This window comes from Mastomys coucha, unplaced genomic scaffold (genome assembly GCF_008632895.1).
Source record: "Mastomys coucha isolate ucsf_1 unplaced genomic scaffold, UCSF_Mcou_1 pScaffold12, whole genome shotgun sequence".
Lineage (NCBI taxonomy): Eukaryota > Metazoa > Chordata > Mammalia > Rodentia > Muridae > Mastomys > Mastomys coucha.
In genome coordinates, this window is record NW_022196894.1 from 17,017,967 (window position 1) to 17,025,004 (window position 7,038).

The following is a 7,038-nucleotide window of genomic DNA, read 5'->3' on the forward strand; positions in this document are numbered from 1 at the left end:
ATAGAAGTATAAATTCTAAATAATCAATTTGCTCTAAAAGTTGATTTGGTCATTTCTTATTCCCTAATAGAAAGGTAACTAATGCAGATGGAAGATTTATCTCAATGAATTTCTATACACTCCTATATGACAAGTTCAAAAGTATCTTATGTGGTCTTGTTGCTGCCTTCTAGAAATGGTACATGGTAATATAATTATACTACAAACATTATCTTCTCTCAGGAAGGATAAATTCTCTTATCTCTGCTTCTCCCATTTTCTCTGCACTATCTGATCCAGATCCATCTCCATTTTTTTCTCTCATTAGAAAATGAAAAATAAGCATCTAAAGGATAGTATTAAAATAAAAAAAGAAAACAAGAAATTAACACATTGGAATTAGACAAAACAACAATGTCCAAGTGAAGGCCCAAGAACCAGATTGGTATGCATATACAAACTCTGGAATTCTGTTAAAGCCATATGATATATACAGCAGACCTGGTAACAACCTGTGCAGCTTCTGTTCATTGGGCATGTGACTCTCGAAGTTCATATGTGTTTAGATAATTTTGATTCAGAGACCCTTGCTTTGTTTCTGTCCTTCAGCCTCCTTGGCTCTTACACTTTTTCTGAACACTTTTATGTGGATCCATGAGACAACAGTGGAGGGATTTGATGGAGGCATTTCATTCAGGACTGAGTTTCCCAAGCACTCTTATTCTTTGTCTAATGTCTGGCTGTGTGTCTTATTTACATCTGTTACAGGAAAAGACTCTTTTGATGAGGTGAGCAAGTCATGGATCTACGCATATAACAGAATGCAATTAGGAGCTATTTTATTGCTATATTTTAAAAAAAACAGTAGTATTTGATTTTCCTCTAATTCTCTGAGTTATCTTGTCAGAGATTCTTGGTCACCAAAACAGTGGGAGGTTCTACGTCATACACAGAGTAGGTTTTAAGTCAAATACTATATTGGTTACTTATGTGATAGTAAATAGCATGCTCAATATTTATACAATGTTGTACTTAAATAATGCATGGAAAATTGCTTCAGCTTGTAAGCTGCTAGTTTATGAAATGCACCTGGACAGTGACTTTGCTGAAGTGACTTCCTCAAAATATTTGATCTACTCTTAAAAACTTGCTGATTATTATAAATTTTACTGACTCTTGCTCTTGCAAGGTCCTGAGAATCATTGACTAGTTATGTTTTTGTAAAACTACTTTCTGCTTGAGATAATGAAGGCAGTAATAGGGTATCTTTGAAAAAGAACTTTCTGTATGTGTTTTTCCTTTAATAATCCCTGTATTAACAATGTATCAGCTCAGAACTCTGAGTATCTGCAGTCTCAGGTATTATCTGCATCAGTATCCATGGTCCTAGCTAGTATTTAATAAAGAGTTTTATTTGCAAAAAACAATCTATTCATGATTTTGGTGAATCTTGTAGTGACCAAGAAGAGTTACTCCCACAAATATTGGACCACCATTATATTAATATACTTTATGGGCAGGACAACACTGTAGATTCAAATGTTTGTGGCTTTGTTGGTATTTCCCTTTCTCTTGGTAGCATCCAGAGTACCTTCCTATGCTCAGACACAAGAACATAGGGATAAAGAGGGTAAGTAGACACCAGCTCAACTTCTTCACCTTCAGTGAGTTGTATAGGTGTCAGCCTTGCTGTCAGTTTAGGGAGAGCAACCTCTAGTATTGACAACAGATTGTATTGTTTGGGGATTCCCATTGGGCAACTCTGGCCAATAACATAATTTTATTTAACCCAGTCCCAAGATTTGGAGCATCATTTGATGCCAAAAAAGGACCAGATAATTTTAGTAAGATCACATTTATGTATATATTCATGTATATATACATATATGTGTATGTATACACACACACACACACACACACACACACACACACACACACACACACATATATATATATATATATATATATATATATATATATATATATATATATATATGAAACTTTTATGTATTTGATTTCCATGATATATTCTGTTCAATTCCCTCTCCAGAATAGTACCATTCTTGGCATGTCTCTTCTACTTATGCTCTTCTGAGTACTAGATTTTAGGTTATAGGTTCCCTCCCCAGTTTGAGTCACAGAAGTAGTCTCAGCCCAGTGTTCATAGCAAACAATGGTTCAGCCAAATTATAACATTACTCTTTGATCATGCCAAATTCTTTTTACCTTGAAGAAAATATCAAGCATATATTCAATTACAATTTATAGGCTTTCACTCCTTATGCATGAGTTGTTCAGACAAGGAAGATACTTCAGTGTGTCTAATGGTGAGTGTCCACTAAGAGATATATGTTAACAATCCTAATAGCACATAGTTAGTAGAACATTAACTATGAACTCTGTCATAACACAAATGGCCCTGAGCATCTCACAGAAGGTTCTGCTGATTAGATCCATCCTAAGTCTTTGATGAGGTTTTTGTGCTACAATAGAAAATAAGAGAGACAAGAAATGATCTGAGGTTCTCTATGATTGTAGTAGTGATACAGTCCACATATTATTCAAGTCTAACTACAAAGCACTTCCAACATAGTCTCATCTCTTTGCTTCAACACATCCCATACCAATGCTAACTGAATATATGTTCAATGTATGAGTAAATCAATGAATAACAGTTATCATGTATAAATAGATACAAACTACTCCCTTCTGTGACCAGAAACCTGTATCTACTGCAACTAGGTACTAGTTAATGCCAGACTCAGGTAGTTGCATGTATATATATTTTTTCTATTTGAAAATTGATTTTTGTACTTTGGTTGCGAAGATGCCAGGTGATTCTCATATCAATCTGAGAGTTGTTCTTTAAATCAGACACATAAGTTTGGTCTTATTGTTTTGTGGCAGTTGAGAAGAGGGCAGGCACATGGTACCTGATAAGACAGTTGGAACTAACTTTCAAGGTGGAATGATTTGAAAGGTCTTCTCTCTTATAATTCCTTATTGCAGCTTTGAAGTGATGTTTCAAGTAATGGCTGTTTCTGAACCTACAGGATGGGGGTGTGGATATGGAGAGCTCTCATCTTCCCTGTGCTCCAAAGCTTGCCTTTAAAATACATAAAGACATCTGTCACCCTCAGGTAAGTGTGAAGGAGTCCTCATCAATTACTCCACGATATGGTTGCTAAAATATAACTGCAAACAAGAAGGTCCTAAGCATGTTTTTCAGGCAAGTAAAAATGTTAACATTAAAGGTTACAGGTAATGGCATTACTATACACTCATAACACTTACTGATCTAGTGACACTCAGCAATACTGGTGATGTACTCTACTTCTTAGTTACATACTTATCACTTTATGAAGGTCTCTGTCAATGCTAGTCAAGTTCCACACCCACTATTCTATCCCAGGTATTGTAGAATAAGAAGAAAATTTAAAGGAAATCAAGAAAGTACAAGAGCCAATCATCCTTCACTTTACTAGACAACAGAATTAATCATGCCCTCCTTTTCAAGTCTCTTTAAACATTCTTGACACCAAGTTCCATTAACTTCCTGTTTGAAAATACAGCATGCACAATGTCCAGTATTTTTTCCAGAAGTCATTGTTGTCTGTGAATTCACTGAAAGACAGTAGCTCAGATTAAGATATGGAGGAACCCCTCCACTGACACCTGATAGAACATGTTTGTGTCCTAACATTTGAACATTTGTTCCACACTAGAAAATGACTTGGGTTTAACAGGGAGGAACAGCTTTATGTGTGGGATGGCAGGCTGAGAAGAACAATACATCAGAGATAATATTATTTTCCTTCACTCCAGGATAAAGTGAAGAGTATACTACTCCTCTTACTTGAAACCATCCTCTCATAGTCTGTATTTCTGAAGTAATGTGGGACAATATGGGACTTGCTCTAGGAATCTTTTTGGCATTACTAATCACTGGAAAGCACACATTAACAATGTCTAGTAGAAGTCTTAGAAAATTTCATACCCATAAATATCTTCCTTGTTTAATTCAATTGATTGCTTCTGTTTTCAAGTCTTCATTTTAACATCAGTTCATATCATTTTGTATTATTGAACACATTTAAAATGGCAATTTTAATTTGTCTGTGTATCTTCGAAATACCTTTATTTAGAGAAGATTACTATGTGAACATTAATTTTTGGAGGAGATGTGTGATTTTTGTATAGATTTTGGAAAGTGAAATAATCTGGAGTTAGGTGTTTGGTTGTACCTTTTGGAATTGATAATTTTTCCATTATTTAAAAATAACAACTAAGATCTACACTAATTGTTACCAAAACATAGCAGGATTTAGATAAGCAGCACAGTACTTGATTTCAGTCTTTGGGCCATTCAACAGGGGTGCATTATTGTCATAACATCGGGGTTTCTAGCTCACCTACAGATAGCTTTAACCTCTCTCTTGCCTCATAATAAAAATCTTTGTATATTTAATAGATTATCATTGTAATTCCTCAAAATTCAAGACTAAATTGGCAGAGAGCAGGACATAGGGGTTATCATTAAGACACACAGGCACTCAGCAAGCCTTCAGTTGAGTTTCACTGAGAAGGAACAAAACAAGACTTATTTGGAGTACACCAAAAGTTCAGAAACAGTATTGTCTATGAATTGTGCAAATGGCGAAGCCCCACATCTTCAAGGTTGTGTAGGATGGTATGGTAGTACCTGAAAAGTACTAAATCACTCAGAAAGCAAATATTTAGATGTGGGGCTTCAGGTCAGGGTAGGTTAAGGTAGTGATGAGATATATCTTGAGAAGAGCATTCTCTTATTTGAGAACAGAACCTCAGGTATCAAGTGAATCATAGGATGCAAAGCTCTATTGCTTGTGATGTATGCAAATATTCTGCATGCAGATATTAAGTGGTAGTGTCTTGGGGTTCTCTTTTTGGAATTTTTAAGACAGGGTCTCACTTCATATCCCAAGCCAGACTGGGACTCACTATGTAGCCTAGGCACACATATATCCAAACACATATACATACACATATGTGTGTGTGTGTATATATATATATACATATATATGTGTGTATACATATATATGAGTAATCCTACTTCTTTGCCCCTCTCAGTCATAAGATTATAGTCATAACCTAAATGAATTTTGAAGCTTAATTTTAAGATTAATCTAAGAGTCCTGGAAAAATTAGAAATATATTATCAACCTTCAACTTATATATTAATCCTTTTTTAACTTTTTATTGCATTACGATGATTATGATGATAATTATGTAAAGTTAGTTGATTTTAATTTATCTGAATTTGTTAATATTTAAAAACATATTTTAAGTAAATAGAATTAAATCACATTCTTGTTGCCCTTTTGTAACCCAACTCCTCCCAGAGAACCCCCCTTCAATACCTATAATATCTTTTTTGTCATATTCCTTAAAATTTATAAAATAGTATAACAATAAAAATAAGTATTATAAAAGTTGTTTGATAGAAAACAAAAATCAATTTAATAGTCTCATGTAGATGCTTGTCTACAGCAATAGTGAAAACACATTTTTCTCAATATAAATTTTAAATACTCCAAACATATTAACTGTATATTTCAAAATAATACATTACTACTAGTATTTTCTTAAATGAACATAAGTATATAAAGTCTTTTTGTTTGTTTTGTATTTAGTAGAGTTTAAAATCTTGGCTCTTACTGTGGTGCAAGTCCAAAATAAGAACAATTTTTAGACAATAGATTTCATTGTAATAAGGCTGAACTTCAATGACCCTCACATCACCAAAGGATTTTACCTCCATCATAGCTAAGCTGAGAGTTGACAGTTCTGCTGTACCAAGAAATGAATTGTAGGCATGATTTTTGGATATATACTTCCTGCTATGGTCAAAGCTATTTGACTTGAGTGAGTGACTTTATTCTCAGCCCACAGAGAACAATTTACATTCACTTAAGAAATGGTGTGTGTATTAAGATGGTCTATCCATAAAGTCATTCACCAACAGTTTCAGTGAACAATGGTTCTGCTTGAAGGGTGGTACAGACATTATGTGAGAGTAAAAATTTGGTTCATTAGTTGTGATAATTTGGTAAAGAATTCATCTCAGAGAAAGAGTAACTTATAAAGTCCTCTTCTTCAAACTTGATACAAGAGTTACAAACATCAAGCAAAGCATTCAGTCTTACTCTTTGTTGTTCTCTTATGAGCCACCTCCCTAGTTAATCGTCTGTTTCTTTTGGGTATATAAATACTTTTGAAATATTTAAGCTGTTCTGAAAACCATAGTATAGTGTAAAAACATGAAATAATCAATACTACTAATAGAGAGGCTGAGATAGTAGAAGCAAGATTTCAAGATGCTTGTGTTGTACACAGCCAGACACTGTCATGAACAAACAAGCTGAAAGTGTATATAGACTGTACAATATTGGACCTATTTCTTCAATTACCAAATTAGAGAGACCACTGGATGACAATCAACAAATTTCTAATTCCTCATATTTTTGTATTTCAATCGATTAGGATATGTTGCTAACATTAATTTTCATATTAAGATATTAAGAAAAAGTAATTGTCACTTCCTGTTGTTTTTGTTGTAAGAGGTGGAAATAAGTTTGTGTGCATTTGTTGAAAGATTACTTTCTTGTTTCTTCTAGGGTGTAGTTTTGCTCCTTATGTTTTCCATCTATTATCCTTTGTAGGGTTGAATTTGTGGAAAGATATTGTGTAAATTTTGTTTTGTCATGGAATATCTTGTTTTCTCCATCTATGGTAATTGAGATGCTGGGCATAGTAGCATGGGCTGGCATTTTTGTTCTTGCAGGGTCTGTATGACATCTGCCCAGGATCTTCTAGCTTTCATAGTCTCTGGTGTGAAGTCTGGTGTAATTCTTATAGGCCTGCCTTTATATGTTACTTGACCTTTTTCCCTTACTGCTTTTAAAATTCTTCCTTTTTTTAGTGCATTTGGTGTTTTTATTATTATGTGGTAGGAAGAATTTCTTTTCTGGTCCAGTCTATTTGGAGTTCTGTAGGCTTTTTGTATGTTCATGGGCATCT